A 21,583-nucleotide genomic window follows, 5' to 3' on the forward strand; every position below is an offset into this window, starting at 1 on the left:
CTGTGTGTAATGAAAAGGGTTGGGATGAGTTAGGGAGAGCTAGTGTGGGAGCAGCTTTTAGGGCTGTTTTTAAGGAACAGAAAGAGGAGTGGTGAAAGGATTTAGGATCTATGGAGTCAGCTAGGTTTGTTTTTGTGAGTTTATATAATGGTTTAGACAGGATGGTAAAACTAGGTATTTAAAGGCAGAAGTACCTAATCATGCCTAGGAAGGAAAGGATTTGTTTTGTAGAAGGGGTTGGGGTTTGGGAGATTAGCTGGACATGATCAGCAGGGAGAGCATGTGTATTTTCATGAAGAATTATGCCGAAATAGGTAATGGATGAGGAAGAAATTTGCACTTGACTGAATTAATGGGGGCTGTCCCTGAAGCCTTGTGGAAGTGCAGCCCAGGTAAACTGCTGGGACTGATGGGTGTCAGGGTCAGTCTAGGTAAAAGTAAAGAGAGACTGGGATGAGGGGTGCAGTGGAATAGTGCAAAAAGCATCTTTAAGATCAAGAATGGAATAGTGAGTTGTGGAATAAGGTATTGAGGACAAAAGAATGTACGGGTTGGGCACCACAGGGTGGATAGGCAAAACAATTTGGTTGATAAGGTGCAGATCCTGAAGTAACCTGTAAGACTTGTCTGGTTTTTTGACAGATAAAATGAGGGAATTGTAAGGAGAGTTTATAGGTTTTATAAGCCCACACTGTAGCAAGTGAGTGACAACAGGCTTCAGTCCCCTTAAAGCCTGTTGCGGGATGGGATACTGGCATTGAACGGGGTAAGGGTGATTAGGTTTTAATGGGATAGTAATGGGCATGTGATTGGTTGCCAGGGAGGGAGTAGAGGTGTCCCATACTTGTGGGTTAAGGTGGGGGAATACGAGAGAAAGATGTGAAGGAGGCTTTGAGTTGGGAAGAAGGGTGGCAATGAGATGTGGCTGTAGTCCAAGAATAGTCAGGGAAGGAGATAATTTGGTTAAAATGTCTTGGCCTAATAAAGGAACTGGGCAAGTGGGGATAACTGAAAAAGAGTGCATAAAAGAATGTTGTCCAAGTTGGCACCAGAGTGGGGGAGTTTTAAGGGGTTTTGAAGCTTGGCCATCAATACCCACAACAGTTATGGAGACAAGGGAAACGGGCCCTTGAAAAGAAGGTAATACGGAGTGGGTAGCCTGTGTATTGATTAAGAAGGGGACAGACTTACCCTCCACTGTAAGAGTTACCCAAAGCGTCTGTGATGGTCCAGGAGGCTTCCGAGGTGATCGGGCAACGTCAGTATTCAGTTAAACCAAGAAGATCTGGAAAAAAAGTCAGTCAGAGAGCCTTGGGCCAGAGTTCCAGGGGCTCTGGGAGTGGCTGCCAGGCGAGTTGAACAGCCCAATTTCCAGTGGGGTCCCACACAGATGTGACATGGCTTAGGAGGAATCCCAGGATGTGGGCATTCCTTGGCCCAGTGGCCAGATTTCCGGCACTTGAAGCAAGATCCTGGGGGAGGAGGTCCTGAAGGAATGCCTGACTGCTGTAGTTCAGGCTTTTTGAAGTTCTTATGTGCTGGAGATGTGGTTGGAGTTTCTCTCACAGTGGAGGCAAGTAATTGAAACTCTTTTATATTATTGTACACCTCGAAGGTCAGGTTAATTAAGTCCTGTTGTGGGGTTTGAGGGCCGGAATCTGATTTTTGGAGCTTTTGCTAATGTTGGGAGTGGATTGGGTAATAAAATGCACACTGAGAATAAGATGGCCTTCTGGCCCCTCTGGGTTCAAGGCTGTAAAGCATCTAGGGGTTGTTGCCAAATGGGCCATGAACTAGTGTGGGTTTTTAAATTTGATGAAAAAGAAGCTAAACACTAACTGACTTGGGAGAGGTTGGAAAAAGAAAAAGGAGCATTAACCTTGGCTATGCCTTCAGCTCCAACTGCCTCTTTAAGAGGAAACTGTTGGGCAGGTGGGGAAGGGCTAGTTGCGGAACGAAACTGTAAACTGGACCGGGTGTGAAGAGGGGAGGTGACAGAAGGAGTATGGGGTCAGGGAGCGGAGACCGAGGAAGAATTAGAGCCTGATTCAGCCTGGAGGGGAGCAACCTGAGGAGGAGCAGTCTGTGGAGGAGGGAGAGGTCAGATGGGTCAGTAGAAAAGGAAGATTGAAAAGACTCAGTGATGCTTGGGGTTGGGACTGAGGGGACAGGCGAGAGGGAAAGAGGGAGGATTTGGGATGAGTTGCATTGGGAACAGAGACTAGGGAGGGACCAATGTGTCAAAGAATGCCTAGACGTTAGGCATCTTAGACCATTTGCCCATTTTACAACAAGAATTATCTAGATCTTGTAGGATGGAGAAACTGAAAGTGCCATTTTCTGGCTATTTGGAACCATTGTCAGGTTTGTATTGGGGTCAAACAGTGTTGCAGAAGAAAATAAGGTGTTTAGGTTTTAGGGCAGGTGTAAGTTGAAGAGGTTTTAAGTTCTTGAGAACACAGGCTAAAGGAGAAGAGGGAGGAATGGAGGGTAGAAGGTTGCCCATAGTGAAGGAGGCAAGCCCAGAGAAAAGAGAGGGTAGAGACATGGAGAGAAGGGGTGGGGGATACTTTCCCCCCAGGGGAGGTGTTGCTTGTCATACAGGGAAAGTGGTACTTGCCACCAAGGTGAAGGATCAAGGCAGGCATCCCCGTGGTGATCAGACACCTCTGAAACGTGGATGAATAATCAGGCAGGTGTCCCAACAGTGATTAAACACCAAGGGAAGACTGTCTTGCCAAATCTGTGACTGGCACCGGAGTTTTGAGTTCACGGATAAAACACATCTCCTCTTTCTCTACCAGAAAGGGAAAGGAACTGAAATTAAGGGAAGGGAGAGATTGAAGGGTGGCACCAAGATTGAAAGGAGAAAGAGGTTGAGGGATAGTGAGAGAGGTTGGAGAAGAGAGTAAAAAGAGGCAGCTTACCCGATTTAAAATTGGTGAGGTGTTCCTTGGGCTGGTTGGTCTGAGGACCCGAGTTCATAGGTGGATCTTTGTAACAGAGCAAGAGCAGGAGGACAGGGGATTGATCTCCCAAGGGAGGTCCCCCGATCAGAGTCACGGCACCAAATGTCACACGCATCCATGTGAAGAGACCACCAAACAGGCTTCGTGTGAGCAATAAAGCTTTTTAATTACCTGGGTGCAGGCGGGCTTAGTCAAAAAGAGAGTCAGTGAAGGGAGATAGGGGTGGGGCTGTTTTATAGGATTTGGGTAGGTAGTGGAAAATTGCAGTCAAAGGAGGTTGTTCTCTGGCGGGCAGGGGTGGGGGCCACAAGGTGTTCAGTGGGGGAGCTTCTGAGGCAGGAGAAGGAATTTCACAAGGTAATGTCATCAGTTAAGGCAGGAACTGGCCATTTTCACTTCTTTTGTGATTCTTCAGTTGCTTCAGGCCATCTGGATATATACGTGCAGGTCACAGGGGGTATGATGGCTTAGCTTGGGTTCAGAGGCCTGACAGGCACCTCTTACAGGGCAGGAGAGAGAATGAGTGCCCACAGGGGAAATGCTGGATGCTTATGAAACCATCAGATCTCGTGATAACTCACTCTCTATCATGAGAACAGCATGGGCGAAACCACTCCCATGATTCAATTACCTCTCAGCAGGTCCGTTCCAAGACATGTGGGGATTATGGGGATTACAATTCAAGATGATATTTGGGTGAGGACACAGCCAAACCATATCACCCTCCTTGTCACCTCATTATTTGCAGAAAAGAAGACTGAGGAATGTAACCACACCTGAATGAACCCTTTCACAAGCTAATGTTTGTCTCTTAGGATCACTGAATTTCCAAATAGGACCATTTACAAGTTAATTTCTGTTCCCTGCCCCCCATCCATTCATTCTCCCTAGTAATCATTTATTGCCCCTGGACAGAGTGACCTATATTCCCCATTTTCCCCCTCTCCCAACTCCTCTATGATGAAGCTAAAGTATTTGGGCCCAATTGGGTTATTTGGGTAGTCACTCTGTGATTCTTCCCCATGCACGTTAATAAATTTGTATGCGTTTTCTCCTATTAACTACCTTTTGTCAGTTTACTTTCAGTGAAATTTCAGAGGATAAAAGGGAATTTTCTTTACACACATGCAGTAATCACCTTCTATTACGTGAGAAAACATTCCCAAAGTTGCATGACACTTTGGCGAGAAAGCCAAGGTTTGAACTCATATGCTATTCATGTTTCCCCACATCACACTCCCCTTACCCGATTTTTTTCCAGTTTAATCTTAGATTTTTAGTGCCTAAGAAATGGGTAAAATCTGAGTAATCATTAAGAAACCAAGCTTGAGAGTATTACCATTGTTTTGCTATTTTAAGGCTTGATTCTAGTTCCTAATAAAATATTAGGTTGAAATATAAAACAGATTTGTGAGTCTGTAGAAAAAAATTGGCAATTAAAATTTGGAATATACCTGAGTTGACTGTAAATATAATGATTCCCAAAGAATTATATTTTGTCTAATAAGTAAATATTCATTAAAACATAGTGATTTCAAAGCATAAGATATATTGCTTTATAAGATGCTGAAATATTGATGAAATTATAGTTGAGTTGACTTAAGGCCAGATAAATGACAATATTAAAAAATACTGTTAAAAGTCTTCCTGTTAACATGACAATGTTAAAGTCTCTATTGCAGCACTAGTGGGCCCTGTTTCTATTCTCACTGGTGTAATACAGCTATTGTTAATGCCAGTTGAATTATTAAATAATCAGGAACTGTTAGACCTGTGTGTATTAAGCAGTGAGAGCCAGGAAGTGAGGTCCAGTACAGAAGTATTCTCTTCCTCTGAGCCAGGCTTGGAAAATGCTACTTAATAAAAAGCACAGATTCCTGATGAAGCCTTGAGAAATAAAAAGGGAAGCTTTACATATAAATGTTCATAGTCTCTCTGGAGTATATGAAGTATTAGGCTGGATGTGTTCTAAAAATATAGTTTTGGGTATAAAATGTTAACATTGCTTCAAAGTTATCCTCTAACAGGTGTCTCTGGAGCAGATGTGAGAGGGGAGGTATGGAGAGCATGGATTCACAGTGATAACTAGTATGATTGTGCTTGCTTCCCTCTTCAGACCCTTTCCTGAGCCTCGTATTTTCTTCTCTGTCTTACGTCTATTCCTAGACTAGGTCTCGACACCCAGAGGCTGTGCGTCTACCTTCCTCCTATTTCTCAACCTATGACATACTCTCATACTTGCAGATAACTCAAAACTTGGCACAGCAACATAAAAGATGGCCTGATCAAAAATCAAGCTGACACTGAGTCTGGTATGCCGGATTTAAAGCAACTAGACAAGATTAAAGGTGAAGATCTGAATTTGGATTTTTTAAAAAGAATTATTGCAATATGGGCAAGCTAAGAAAATTCTCACCAGGCAGCAGCACCTGTGAGCAAAATCACCAGCAGCACCTAGAGATTTTAACTGACTTTATTTGCAATACGACCTTAGATTAGTATGAAGTTTTGCTGAAAATGGAAATGTGCCCAAGGGCTAAAAAGAAGGACAGTGTCCAGATCAAGGAGGATTTGATAACATTACATCTGTACTGTTATACTGCATTCAGGACACCATAATGTTTAGGTGTCATGACTAAGAATGGTAAGGAAACCTTGGTTAGGTACATTTCTGTGGCTGTCATTCTCCCTTCTACATCTAACTCCCCTTCCTCTCACCTGCCACACTTTTGCCTCTCTCTCTATCCTTTTTCTTCCTTCCTCTCTACTCCCTTTTCTGAAAGACTATAGCTGCCCCTTAGTTAATACCACTGAAGGAGATTTTTGGGTCCTGAGATGTAACTTCTCTTCCCATAAGGAACCCATCTAGCCCAAGCAGATAGTCATGTTGGATGTAAGACCCTTCCTTTTCCCAGATTGAAACAGAGGGTAGACAGGGGCATCTTGGGAGCAGAGGAGTGTTGGGAGTCAGAGAGATAAAAACCAGGGTTTCATGGTAAGGGCCTGCCTTGGAGCTGCAATGCCAGGGGCTTCATGATTTCTTGCATTGTAGACAGTGGACTGCAAAAGTATAAGAGTGGCCTTTGATAGGTGGTGGTGCTTGTTTTTCTGTGGGCAAGACAGGATCCTCCCTTTGATGCCAGTGAATAGGCTGAGACAGGAGAATTGTTATAACAACAATAACACTTAATATTTACAGAGTCATTACTACATGTCAGTGATTCCCATATATTATCTGATTTAATGTTTATAATAGTTCAGTGAAGTGATTTTAATGTTTTTATTTTATAGAACAGAATTTCAGAAAGGTTGTATAAACTGCAAAAAAATCATACAATTAGCTGGTAGCAGAAGATGGACTAGACCCCACAACTGTCAGGTGACAGAGATTCTGCTCTTAACCATTACACTATTCAACCTAATTATTAATTGAATATAATAGAATTACCCTGGGGTTCCCTAAAGAGTTTCTATCAATGTTAATTTCTGAGTCAGATAACCTTCCTGTAGTTGGGAAAGATGCTAACTTTTGGGAAATCTGGGTGAACTATATATGAGAATTCTCTGTATTATTTTTGCAATTTTCGTAAGAAATTAATCAAAATAAAAGTTAAAAAATTAAAATTGAAAATAAAAAATGTTATTACAAGACAGCTTTGGAAGCTGAATGGTTATAGAAAGCTTGGAAAAGAATAGCATGAAACTTTGGCAAGTCTCTGGACTTCAATCTTTCCTTATCAATTACAGGATGGGCACCATGAAAGGGATGTGGCCTCTGAAGTCAGGCTTGGGTCCAAATCCTTGCTCCAGTATCTAGCAGCTGTGTGATTTTGAGCTAGTCCTCTAATCTTTCATTGTCTTATGCAAAAAGGGTAATAAAATACCTATCTACTGCTGTATTTTATTTAGATTAATGACTTTACTATTATCTTAAAAATAAGATGCTCATTATTAAAATACTTAAGAAAGAAGAAAAGTATATTTTTTAATCACCCAAAATGTCACCATTCTGTTATTTAGAAGAGTAAATTTTTAAAAATGTGTAGAATAGCCAACATATATATTTATGTTTATAAATTTTCATAAATGTTTATCATTATGTAAAACCTAATACAACATCAATTGTTAATGTATCTTTTCTATTTACCTTTTAGAAAAATAATCTACCAGTTATTCTATAATGTGCCATGACCGTAGGCTACATCAGGATTTTAGAGATGTTAAATTTTGAAATTACACATTCTGAAATCAATAAAATACTTTATTATGCAATATTTATATTTACTCCATTCTAAAAAGAACTTTTTCACATTTCAATGTCTCAAATATAAAGTATATATTACAATCAATACATAAATTCAATGTATTCTTTCTTGTACTACCCTTAGCCCACATGCAACCCATCTGAATCAAGGAAATATGCATTAAATAGGCATTAAATTTATACAAAAAGTTGGAAAGATATACAACAGAACGTTATCAGTCATTAAGTACAAGATAAAGATGATTTTTAAAAAATTGTTTTTATTTCTATTTAAACATTTTTTACAATGGGCTTTTTAAAAAGCTGAGTAAGGCAGCATAATGAGCCCCGAAATTTGTTGTACATTATTCAGAAGCCAAGCAGGAATATTCAACCTGAGGTAGCCATATAATTTTTATTCACTGTCCTTCCAAAGACTGGGGATCTTGGACATGGCTCCTTGTAATGGCGAACAGGAGTAGTCCTTAGTAAACTGCTCTCCCACTAGCTGCTTCATTTTAACCTCCTTCTAATTCCAAATCTATAGTCAAATTACAACATGGAAGAAGGATGCAAATAGGCTTTATCTCAATGCCAATTCTGATTGATTGGTAGTGGCTTCTGAAGCCCCCCTTGGCAAGGATTATGAGGCCAAGTTGGAGTTCAGTAAAAAAGGGTGCTGTGTGATCAGTCATGTTTGCCAGGGAGCATGGTAGCACAATGCCTGAGATTTTCTCAGCCTCCTTGTTCTCTTATCTTTAAGCATAGCACTTACTTTTTTCTTTTTTTTTTAATTTATTTATTATTATTATACTTTAAGTTGTAGGGTACATGTGCATAACGTGCGTGACGAGTTGATGGGTGCAGCACACCAACATGGCACAAGTATACATATGTAGCACTTACTTTTTTCTACCAGCAACATTAAAAATCCTAACCAGCCTAAAGGCTATACTGAATTCCTGTATTATGGTTATTTATGCTAAACTAAATCTTTTCTAGAAAAGTCATAATGCAAGTTTGAAAGACTAAAGAATGGCACAGTTTGGCATTTGTTTTAGAGATATGGTCACACTATCTTGCCAGACTGGACTCAAACTCCTTGGCCCAAGTGATCTTTTCACCTCCCGAAGTACAGGGATTATAGGCATGAGCCACCGTACCTGGATAAAATTTCAAATAAATTTAATTATACAACATCAATTTTGTATATTTGTGGCTGGCTACTTTTACTCAGAATAATGCTTTTGAGATATATCCATTATCTCAATTGGATATATGTAAAATATTAATTGCAATATTAGCAGTTAATTCTTTTCCATTTCTGAGTAGTATTTCATTATATGAATAAACCGTAATTGGCTTATCCATTCTCCTGATTATTGATATCTAGGTTGTTTTCAGTTTTTGGCTAGCTATTGTGAATGAAATCTGCTATGAACACTCTTGTACAAAGCTTTCTGTGGACATATGTTTTCATTTCTCTTTGATAAATACCTAGGATTGAATTACCAGGTCCTAAAGTACATTCATGTTTAAAATTTAAAAGAAATTGGTAGCTTTACACCATTCTGATTAATGTAGTGCTCAAAACAAAAACAGACATTCATTGTGCTTGGAGAGGTAAAGAGAAAGGCATAGCTCAAAATAGCATGAATTTAAAAGGGCTCGGGGGGCAGGCACCATGACTCAGGTTTGTAATCCCAGCACTTTGGTAGGCTGAAGCAGGAGGATCACTTGAGCCCAGGAGTTTGAGATAAGGCTGGGCAAAGTAGTGAGACCCTGTCTCTACTAAAAACAAAATATCAAATGGCCTGAGGGATGGAGAGTGACTGCAAATAGACACGGAATTTCTTTTTGGGTGATGGAAATTTTCTAGAATTAGATATTGATGATGGTTGCACAACTGTGTGAACATACTAAATATCAGTGAATTGTATACCTTAAAATGGTGAATTTTATGTGGCTCACATCTGTAATCCCAGCACTTTGGGAGGATGCGGTGGGGGGATCACTTGAGGACAGAAGTTTGAGACCAGCCTGGCCAATATGGTGAAACATTGCCTCTACTAAAAATACAAAAATTAGCCAAGTGTGGTGGTGTGCACCTGTAATCTCAGCTACTCAGGAGGCTGAGGCATGAGAATCACATGAACCCAGGATCCGGAAGTTACAGTGACCCTGCACCACTGCACTCCAGCCTGGGTGACAGAGCAAGACTCTGTCTCAAAAAATAATAATAAAGCTGATATTTAAAAGTGCCACTTTGTAGACTAATAGATAATCTTTTGTGGGTCACTCAGTTCGCATTCTTGTCTGGTTTTCTTACTCCTCCTCTTCCTGGAGTCCATTTTGGTTCTCATCTACAGTGGTTGATTGTCACCAGGATCCTACAATGTGAGCAAGGACAGAGAAGCTATAGCTTTTCTCTGATGCCACTCCAGACCACCTGAAGTATGTCCAAAGAAATAACAGTTACTCATCTGTGCAGTGGCAAGTTTAAGTAATATTATTTTGAAACTAATATCGTTTTGAAAGTAAAAAGGAGTATATGTATATCAAAACATCACATTATATACCTTAAATATATACAATTTTTAATTGCCAATTATAATTGACAAACATTTCAACAATAAAGCTGGAAAACATAATAAAAAGTAAAATGGAAAAGGTGTCTGTTTTGAAATTTTCCAAACATCTTATATTCACCCAAGCCATCATTATTATTATTCCTATTGTATTAATATTTTAGGTAAGATTTGTGTTTGCAGTATATACTAAAGTTTTTATTTTAATTCTGTAGTCATTACTTCAAACAAAAATATCTGTGGTCATTACTTTTTTTTTTAAAAAAAGCACACGTCCTAAATGCTTCAGTCAAAAAATAATGGCTAAGTAAGCTATATTTCCTAAGTCAGCTATATATGCACTTAGTATGCAGCTATTAAATATTATATTCAAGAAGAGTGTACAGTAGCATAGAAAATAGCTAAATTGTGTTTTGTTTTAATTTTTAATTTATGGGGGTACATAGTAGATGAATATATTTGTGGACTACAGATATCTAAGTTGTTAAGTAAAAATATAGGAATTTTTTTTTTTTCTTTTTCAACTTTTCGGTTCAAGGGGTACATGTGTAAGTTTCTTACATGGGTAAATTGTGTGTTGCTGGAGTTTGGTATACAAATGATTTCATCACCCAGGTAGTGAGTATAATATGTGATAAACAATTTTTTAGCCCCAACTCTCACCTTCCTTCTATCCTCCACCCTCCACCACAAGACCCTGGTGTTTTTTGTTCCCCTCTTTGTGTCCATGTGCACTCAATGTTTAGCTCCCACTTATAAGTGAGAAAATGTGATATGTGGTTTTCAGTTCTTGTGTTAATTTGCTTAGGTCAATGGCCTCAGACTCCATCCATGTTGCTGCAAAGCATGTTTCATTCTTTTTTATGGCTATGTAGTATTCCATGGTGTATGTGTACCACATTTCCTTTATGCAGTTCACAATTTATGGGCATCTAGGTTGATCCCATGTCTTTGTTATGGTGAATAATGATGCAATGAACATAGGAGTGCATGTGTCTTTTTGGTAGAATGATTTATATTCCTTTTGGTATAGATCCAATAATGGGATTCCTGGGTCCCCATGCACACCAAACAGAATGGTAGTTCTGTTTTAAGTTCTTTGGGAAATCTCCAAACTGTTTTACATAGTGGCTGAACTAATGTACATTCTTACCAGCAGTGTAAGCATGCCCTTTGCTCTGCAACCTCACCAACATCTGTTATTTTCTCCTTACTAATAGCCATTCTGACTGATATGAGATGATATCTCATTGTAGTTTTGATTTGCATTTCTCTAATGATTAGTGATGTTGAACATTTTTTCAAATGTTTGTTGGCCACAAGTATGTGTTCTTTTGAGAAGTGTCTGATTAAGTCCTTTGCCCATGATTTTTTTTTTAATGGGAGTGTTTGCTTTTTGCTTGTTAATTTAAACTCCTTTTAGATTCTGGATATTTGACCTTCGTTGGATGCATCATTTGTAAATATTTTCTCCCATTCCGTAGGTTGTCTCTTTGCATGGTTAATAGTTTTTTTGCTGTGCAAAAGTTGTTTAGTTTAATTGGATGCCATTTGTCAATTTTTGCTTTTGTTGCAATTGCTTTTGGCGTCTTCATCATGGATTCTTTGCCTGTTCCCATGTCCAGAATGGTATTGCCTAGGTGATCTTCCAGGGCTTTTACAGAGTGGGGTTTTACATTTAAGTATTTAATCAATTTTGAGTTGATTTTTGTATACAGTGTAAGAAAGGGGTCCAGTTTCAATCTTCTGCATATGGCTAGCCAGTTATCCCAGCACCATTTACTGAATAGGGACTGCTTTCTCCATTGATTGTTATTGTCATCTTTGTCGAAAATGAGATGATTGCATGTGTGCAGCTTTATTTCTGGGTTCTCTAACATGTTCCTTTGGTTTATACCACTACCATGCTGCTTTGGCTACCGTGGCCTTATAGTATTGTTTGCAGTCAGGTAGTGTGATGCCTCTGGCTTTGTTGTTATTGCTTAGGATTGTTTCAGCTATTCAGGCTCCTTTTTGGTCCCATATGAATTTTAGAATAGTTTTTTTTTCGAATTCTGTGAAGAATATCATTTGGTAGTTTGACAGTAATAGCAATGAAACTCTAAATTGCTTTGGGCAGTATGGCCATTTTAACAGTACTGATTCTTCCTTTCCCTGAGCACGGAATGTTTTTCCATTTGTTTGTGTAGTCTCTGATTTCTCTCAGCAGTGTTTTGTAATTCTTGTTGTAGAGACCTTTCATCTCCCTGGTTATTTGTATTACTACATATTTTGTTCTTTTTTGGCTATTGTGAATGGTATCATGTTCTTGATTTGGCTCTCAGCCTGGATGTTATTAGTGTATAAAAATGCTACTAGTTTTTGTACTTTAATTTTGTATCCTGAAACATTACTGAAGTTTTTTTTTTTTTTAAATCAGTTATAGGAGCCCTTGGGCAGTGACTATGGAGTTTTCCAGGTATAGAAAAATATTGTCTGTGAATAGAGATAGTTTGACTTTCTACGTTCCTATTTGGATAGCATTCATTTCTTTCTCTTGCCTGATTGCCCTGGCTAGCACTTCCAGTATTATGTTGAACAGGAGTACTGAGGGTGGATATCCTTGTCTTGTTCTGGTTCTCAGGGGGAAATGATTTCAGCTTTTTCCCATTCAGTATGATGTTGGCTGTGGGTTTCTCATAGACGGTTCTTATTATTTTGAGGTGTGTTCCTTTGATGTCCAGTGTGTTGAGAATTTTTAACATGAAGTGATGTTAATTCTATCAAAAGCCCTTTCTGTGTCTACTGAGATGATCATGTGGTTTTTGTTTTTAGTACTGTTTATGTGATGAATTACATTTATTAATTTGCATATGTTGAAGCAACCTTGCATCCCAGGAATAAAGTCTACTTGATCATGGCATATTAGCTTGTTGATGTGTTAACGGATTTTGGTTTTCTAAGATGTTGAGGATTTTTGCTTCTATGTTAATCAGGCATTCTGGCCTGAAGTTTTCTTTTTTGTTGTGTCTGTGCCAGGTTTTGGTATCAGAATGATGCCTGCCTACTCAGAAGGCTGAGGTGGTAGGATTGCTTGAGCACAGGAGATCAAGGCATCAGTGAGCTGTGATCATATCACTGCACTCCAGCCTGGACAACACAATGAGACACTGTCTCAAAAAAGAAAACTAATGCTGGCTTCATAGAATGAGTTAGGGAGATTCTCGCCTCCTTGATTTTTTGAATCATTTCAGTAGGCTTAGCACAAGCTCTTCACTATATTTCTGGTAGAATCTGGCTGTGAATCTGTCTGGTCCAGGGCTTTTTTTGGCTAGTAGGTTTTTATTACTGATTCAATTTCAGAACTCATTATTCATCTGTTCAGGATTTCAATTTGTTCCTGGTTCAGTCTTGTCAGGTTGTAGTTTCCAGGAATTTATTCATTTCTTATGTTTCTAGCTTGTGTGCATAGAGGTGTTGTTAATAGTTTCTGAGGTTTTTGTTTTTTGTTTTTTTTTGTTTGTGGATATCTGTGGGGTCATAGGTAGTGTCATCTATATCATTTCTGATTGTGTTTATTTGGATCTTCTCTCTTTTTTCTTTAATAATCTGGCGGCCTATTAATCTTATTTTTTTCATAAAACCTACTTTTGGTTTTGCTGATCTTTTGTATGGATTTCCTCGTCTCAATTTCATTCAGTTCAGCTCTGATTTTTAGTACTAAACTTCCTCTTAATATGGCTTTAGTTGTGTCCCAGAGATTCTGGTATGTTGAATCTTTGTTTTCATTAGATTCAAAGAATTTTTTATTTCTGTCATAATGTCATTCTTTACCCAAAAGCCATTCAGGAGCAGGTTGTTTCATTTCCATATAACTGGACAATTTTGAGAGATCTTCTTGGGATTTATTTCTATTTGTATTGCATTGTGGTTCAACAGTGTAGTTGGTGTGATTTTGATTTTTTTAAAATTCATTGAGAATTGGTCTATGGAAGAGTGTGTGGCCATTTGTGTAGATAAGCAGAATGTATATTCTATTATTGCTGGATGGGATGTTCTGTAAATGTCTTTTAGGTCCATTTGGTCAAGTGTCAAGTTGAGGTCCTGAATATATTTGTTAGTTTTCTGCTTCAATAATCTAACACTCTCAGTGAGGTCTTGAAGTCTCCAACTATTATTGTGTGGTTATTTAAGTCTCCTTCTAGGTCTCTAAGAACTTACTTTATGAATCTAGGTGCTCTAGTGTTGGGTGCATATATATTTAGGATAGTTAAGTCCTCTTACTGAATTGAATGCTTTATCATTTATGCAATGTCTTTGTCCTTTTTGATCAATGGTTGTTTAAAGTCCTCTTTGTCTGAAATAAGAATAGCAATCCCTCCTCTTTTTTGTTTTCTGTTTTCTTGGTAGATCTTTCTCCATCCCTTTACTTTGAACCTATGGGTGTCATTGCATATATGATGGGTCTCTTAGAGACAGCATATAGTTGGGTCTTGTTTCTTTATCCAACTTGCCACTCTTTATCATTTAAGTGGGACATTTAACCATTTATTTTCGCATTAATAATCACATTTTTGGATTTGATTATGTCATCGTGTTGTTAACTGGTTGTTATGAGACTTGATTGTATAGTTCCTTTATAGTGTCAATGGCCTATGTACTTAAGTGAGTTTTTGTGATGACCTGTAATGGTCTTTTGTTTTAATGTTCATGGTGCATTAAAGACCTCTTGTAAGGCAAGTCTGGTGGTAATTAATTCCCTTAGTGTTTTCTTGTCCGAGCTGGGTTTTATTTCTCCTTTACTTATGAAGCTTAGTTTGGCTGGATATAAAACTATTAGTTGGACTTTCTTTTCTTTAATAATGCTGAATGTAGGGCTGCAATCTTTTCTGGCTTGTAAAGTTTCTGCTAAAGATTGACTGTTTGCCCAATGGGGTTCCCTTTGTATGTGACGTGCCCCTTTTCTCTGACCGCCTTTGATATTTTTTCTTTTGTGTTGACTTTGGAAAATCTAGTGACTATGTGTCTTGGGGTTGTTTGTCTTGTATAGTATCTCCCAAGGATTCTCTGAATTCCCTGAATTTGTATATCAACCTGTCTTGCAAGGCTGGGGAAATTTTTTTGGATGATATTCTCAAATATGTTTTCCATGTTGTTTGCTCTCGCTCCCTCTCTTTCAGGGACTCCAATGAGTCACAGGTTTGGTCTCCATATATAATCCCATATTTCCAAAAGGTTTTGTTCATTTTTAAAATTTTTCTTTATTTTTATCTGAGTGAGTTGAAGAATTTGTCTTCAAGATCTAACACTCTTTTCTTGGTTTCATCTATTTTGTTAGTAATGTTTCCTATTGCATTCCAAAATTTCTGCGTTGAAGTTTTCATTTCCAGAAGTTTAGCTTGGCTCTTTGTTAAAATGGCCACACTATCTTTCAATTCTTGGACCATTGTACTGTGTTCCTTGGATTGGGTTTTAACCTTCTCCTCTTTGTTGATGAGCTTCCTTGCCACCAAGATTCTGAATTCTATCTGTCATTTTAGCCATTTCGGTCTGGTTGAGAACCATTCTTAGAAATCTAGTGTGGTCATTTGAAGGTAGGAAGGCACTCTGGCTTTTAGAGTTGCCAGAGTTCTTGCTCTAGTTCTTTCTCATCTTTGTGGGCTAATGTTCCTTTGATCTTTGAAGTTGCTACCTTTTGGATAGACTGTTTGCTTTTATATTATTTGGTGCCCTTAGGCGGTTGACTGTGGAATAAGTTGTGTTTAGTCAATTGGCTTCATTTCTGGGTCCATTCTCAATGCCTTCTTTTCAAAGATCGTTCAGAGTATTCCAGTCTACTTGATGGTCTGATCTCTTGGTGGGATAAGCTCTTCCTGGATGCAACTAGTTGTCCACCTTGGCTCTTCCTCCTGCATTGTTTCTATGGCATGATCCTAATTGTGTAGTGTAAACAAATTAGAATACAACTTTAAGATATGCCAGAATGTTAATAGTGCCTATCTTTGGGCAATTATATACTTTTACTTCCTGAGTTTTCTAAGTTAACTAGATTTTACTTATTTTTTTTTTAAATTTCCATAGGTTTTTGGGAACAGGTTGTATTTGGTTACATGAGTAAGTTCTTTAGTGGTGAGCCTATCTAAATTCAAACATTATTGAAAAGGAAACAGCATCCCAATTGTCACTATTCATGTTCTGATGGTTTCTAGCTTTTGTCTGAATTGCAATCTAATTGAAACACTAAAAGGCTCTCTGGCACATGAATAAATAAGAATATCTTACAGTAAGCCAACCACAAAGACTAGATAATTTAAAAGTCTTGATAAATACCATATATGTGTCTAATATTTCACACTAACTTCTGTTTCAAAAAATATAATCATTGCAGTTTAGTTTATCTTAAGTATTTTATAAAATAGTACTAGTTTCACCTTTTTTTTTTTTTTTTTTTTTTTGAGATGGAATCTTGCTCTGTCCTCCAGGCTGGAGTGCAGTGGCACAATCTCAGCTCACTGCAAGCTCCACCTCCCGGGTTCATGCCATACTCCTGCCTCAGCCTCCTGAGTAGCTGGGACTACAGACGTCTGCCACCACACCCAGGTAATTTTTTGTATTTTTAGTAGAGACGGGATTTCACCATGTTGGCCAGGATTGTCTTGATTTCCTGACCTCGTAATCCACCTGCCTCAGCCTCCCAAAGTGCTGGGATTACAGGCGTGAGCCACCGTGCCTGGCTCAAACTGCATTTTTTTCTAGAGATAGAAGTTCTCTTTTAAGTTCATGTTGTTAGCAGAATTCAGTTTCTTGTGGTATAGAACTGAATCCCCCTTTTCTTGTCTGCTGTCAGCCATGGACTTCTCTAAGCTCCTGGAGGCCATCTATGGTTCCTGGCCCTCTCACAGTCCCTTCCATAACACAGCAGCTTACTTCTTCAAGGCCAGAAGTGGAATCACTCCAGTTTATTGAGACTAAGTCTTATCTAATGAAATATAATAATAGGAGTGACTATCTCATTGCCTTTGCCATATTCAGTTGGCTGGAAATAAGTCACAAGTTTAACCCAAATCCAAGTGAAGGCAATATACATAGGGGTTAGTCATTGGGGTGGGTCACCTAGGGTGTGTCTGCCACAACTAGGAATTCTTGTTCTAGCTATATATTGCAGAATAAAATCACACATGTGCACAAGCACATATTTACATGGCTATTAACTGCAGAAATGTTTGTTTTATCAAAAATTTGGAAACTATTAAATGTCCTCAGTAGGGGAATGGATAAATAATTTGTATATAGTCATAGCATGGAATACTTATTGCATTTAACACTGATGATCCGTATACTGTATAATCAATATGGCTACACTATAAATACCTAAACAAAAAGAGGTAGCAATATTTGTTCTCTGGCATTTTTAGCTCTACATGCACCTTAAGGATGTGAACAAACTGAGAAAGGACTTGTATTGAGGGCCAGTGGGGGAGTGTTTTCAGTGTTGTCCTAATTACAAATCAATTGATATCCTAAATGACTCTCTGGCACACAAATAAATAAGAATATCTTACAGTAAGCCAACCACAAAGCCTAGATAATTTAAAAGTCTTGATAAAGACCACATATGTGACGTATATTTCACACTAACTTTGTGGCAAGTAAACTTATTGAGTTATCAGTGCTTTGGCCATCTACTCTTCACTCCAAGGAGGATTTCATGAGAACCACTTGAAAAACTTTACCTGTATCTCTGTAGTTTGAGTGCTAAAAGAAATCAGTATTTGAGTCCCACTTGTGGAAGACTGAGAGAATAAGCTGTAACTAGAGGAGCACTGGCCTGGTGGCAAAATTATAACATGGCTGTGTTTAAAACAAACTGTACTTTCACTGAAAGTATGAGAAATGTGTGAGTATTCCTGTGTAACAAGTGTCATTCCAACAGAAGGGGGCTATTCTGCGTTAACATTACAATGGACCCCATACAAGAGTGCCCAGAAAGTATTAAGATCCCATCAGAAAGTAAGACCATTAGAAGTGTGGAACCTGAGGGGGATCTCAAAAGTAATAGCTAAAGGGGGCATTGTCCATAGTCAGATGTTACCAGTAAGGGATCATGAAGGAACCTGCTTAAGCACCCTATGAGGGAAGGAGTTGCCAATTTTTTATCTACTGTGTTGAGGGTCCTGATTTCAGATGGCAACTATACGTGTCGCCAAGTCATCTCAACTTTTTTTCTTCCTTTCTCCTCTATATTCCTGTAGGTGCTGGAAGGAGTATTTAATGTGCAGGGTAAAGGGTGGGGAAAGAAAAGAGTGAAGATGACTATGGGCTTCCTCACCTGAGGCAAACCAGAGCTAAGGAAAGGGGAGACCTTCATCAAAGGGCACAAAATTTCAGTCAGACACAGGGAATAAAAGAGAAAAGTTTTGAACTAAGTAAAGATTCGAGTTTTGATATTACATGATGTAACCTTTCAGTGACAGAAACTGAACAGATCTCACATGTGAAAGAAATCTCCAAAGCTGTGAGATCTTCCCAAGATATCCTAAGAGATGGGAGAAAATAATTCCTTCAAGTAGATTTAAAAGATCAGTGGGAAAAAGAATAAAGCAGCTTTCTACTTCTGACCTATAAAATCAAATTCATTCAATAAGCTTACTTGCCACTAATAGTGTTGGATCAGAATTCTTACCATCGATTTTCCAGTTTTCACCTAAGTGGAAACTCCCATTGTTGGCAACATAGGCCCTACCAGTCTTCACAGGGATGCACCATGAGCATCACATAGCCTTTCCATCCAACTGGCCTTGCTCCTGTCCATCTTGTTGCCAAAAATGGGTGCTTTTTGGAGCATCCTCAAGACAATTCTAAGACCAAAGGGGACACGTAGACATTTGGAAAGGTGGTGAAATGGAGCCCTAAACCTTGAATATTCAATTGCACACAGTCAAGCCCCTTAATCTGGGGCAGTGGAGAGTGTACACTCTGAACACACCAGCTCAGGCTGGTTTCTGTCTCCTACAAGCAGCTGTCTTAATTAATTTATCCAATGAATTCATTTGTCAGTCTTTGACAGGAGTATGAAGGAGGCTTTATGGAAAGGTTCATTTGTTCAGTTGGCTTCAATATTCTAGATAAAGAGTACACATCACGTATTAACTTGTTACAAGCAAGTTGCGTTAACAGAGTCCGTAGAATGCAGAAGTCTATTTTATTAAATATTTTTTTAGTTATTCAAAATTATTTATTATCAGCTTGCATTGCATCAGGGACTCCTGTAGGCATGGAAGATATAGCAGCGAATAATACAGATAAAGTGCCTGTCCTTATGGAATCTATGTTATTGTAGATGGAGATGGGGAATAGACAACAGAAAATAAAGATAGTAAATATAAAGAAAGTATACAATGTAAAAAAATGAGATATGCTATGATGAAAACAACTACAGAAAAATAAGGCCATGGGATATATATATAATAGGAATGTGTGCTCAGGGGATGGTACAGCAGTTTAGACCTCTCGAGGAGCATTGGCAGCAATGACATCAATCAGTGTTAGTAGTTGGAACTGTAGGGAACTTAGTGGAGGAAGTTTTCGCTTGCCAGCAGTGGTGAGCACTTCCAGATCCTAGCGGCAAAGAGTGGTAACAACTCCTTTATCTCTGGGAAACATCCACTTTTCCCCTTTAACACCTTTGTAACACCCCTGTAACCAATTATCTGCATTAAATCCCTCTCTGCCTAAAATACTTAGAGTGATTTACGTTTCTGGACCAGACACTTCACTGGTAATACCTTGGAAGAACAAAGATCCTCCTAGCCTTCAGAAATAGATAAAATCAGGGTTCTCTTTTTCTGTCTCTTATATTTGCCACCTTTGTAGGATGGTCTCACTTTTTATCTCTAAAGAAACATGGCTTTCATGAAACAGTCCTTAAATCTGGTAATTAGCAGTAGTGTGTACTAGTTAAGAATATGTAGTCTTGAATCAAACTGCCTCAATTCAAATCCTGGCTCTACCAGGAGCTGTATGATGTCAGGCAAGTTGTTGAATCTCTTTTGCCAGATTCTTCATCTGCAAAATGGGAATATTAATAATTCTACTTCATAGGAGTTTGTGAGAATACATTAGATTCTGTATATAAAGTTCTTAGAATAATCTATGGCACATAGCACATATAAAAGTGGCTGGGAAAAATAATTTGATTTTTCTTTCAATAGCAATTGAAAATTTTTCCATGTTAATGGATTGGAAGATGTAATATTATTAAGATGACAATACTACTCAAAGTGATCTACAGATTTATTGCAATCTTGATCAACATCACAGCTGATTCTTTTGTAAGAATTGACAAGGTAGTCCTAAAATTCACATGGAAATACAAAGGGACCCAGAATAGCCAAAGCAGTATTGGAAAAACAAAACAAACAAACAAACAAACAAAAAACGAAGTTGAAGGATTCACACTTCCTGATTTTGAAGCTTACTACAAAGTTACAGTAATAAAGGATTTGTTGTACTAGTAGAAGGATAGACATATAGATCAATATGTACTTACATTTGTGGTCAATTAATTTTCAATAAAGCTGTGTAGGCTGTTAAATGGAAAATAATAGTTTTTTTCAACAAATGGTGCTTGGACAACTGGATGTCCACATGCTAAACACATGCTGGAATATTCACTTGACAGAATTAATGGATGGATGGATGGATGGATGGATGGATGGATGAATGGATGGCCTGACAAATGGATGGACGGATGGATGAATAAAAGAGTGGGTGGGTTAGTGGATGAATGAGTGGATATATAAATGGGTGAGTGGGTAGATGGGTGGAGGATGGATGGAGGATGGATGGATGGATGGACGGTTAGATGGATAGACTAACGAATGAATAGATGGATGAATGAAAGAGTGGGTGGGTTGGGGTGAATGAGTGGATATATAAATGGGTGAGTGGGTAGATGGGTGGAGGATGGATGGAGAATGAATGGATGAATGGATGGATGGATGGATGGAGGATAGATAGGTGGATGGGTAGATGAAAGGGTGGATGAATGGGTAGGTGAGTGCATGGATGAATAGATGTGTGGATGGGTGATAGGGTAGGTGGGTGAGTGAGTAGGTGGGTGGGTGGATAGATGGATTGATGGATAGATGGGCAGATGGATGGACTGACGAATAGACAGATACATAAATGAAAGACTGAGTGGTTGAGTGGATAAATGAGTGGATACATGAATGGATGAGTGGGTAGATGGGTGGAGGATGGATAAAGAATGGATGGATGGATGGATGGATGGATGGATGGATGGATGGAGGATAGATAGGTAGATGGGTCGACGAATGGGTAGGTGAGTACACAGATAAATAAATATATGAATGGGTACGAGGGTGAGTAAGTGGGTGGATGGCTGTACGGAGGGATGGACTGACAGACGGACCGTCTGATGGTCTAAATCACAAAACCTTCCTTTGGTAGCGTGTCCTCATTTTTATTTACACTTACATGTATTCAACATCAACTTCATGGTAGGCAAACCTCCAGGTTCCATGTTAAGCCCTCAATAAAACAGGAAATGATTACACAGCAAAACCCACTACTTCTGCTCCCAGAAGTAAAACCTTAAATGGTAAGCGTAGACATTGTGAGGCAGCCCTCAAACCAGAAAGCGTTATCTTCTTAAGTTCTTAAAATCTCTTCGTTTTATAAAATAGAATTCAAAAGAAAAAAAAAAAAGAATGAAGTTGAATCCCTACCACACATCATATGCAAAAATCAACTCAAAATAAATGATAGACCTAAATGTAAGA

Source organism: Macaca mulatta, chromosome X (genome assembly GCF_049350105.2).
Source record: "Macaca mulatta isolate MMU2019108-1 chromosome X, T2T-MMU8v2.0, whole genome shotgun sequence".
Taxonomy (NCBI): domain Eukaryota; kingdom Metazoa; phylum Chordata; class Mammalia; order Primates; family Cercopithecidae; genus Macaca; species Macaca mulatta.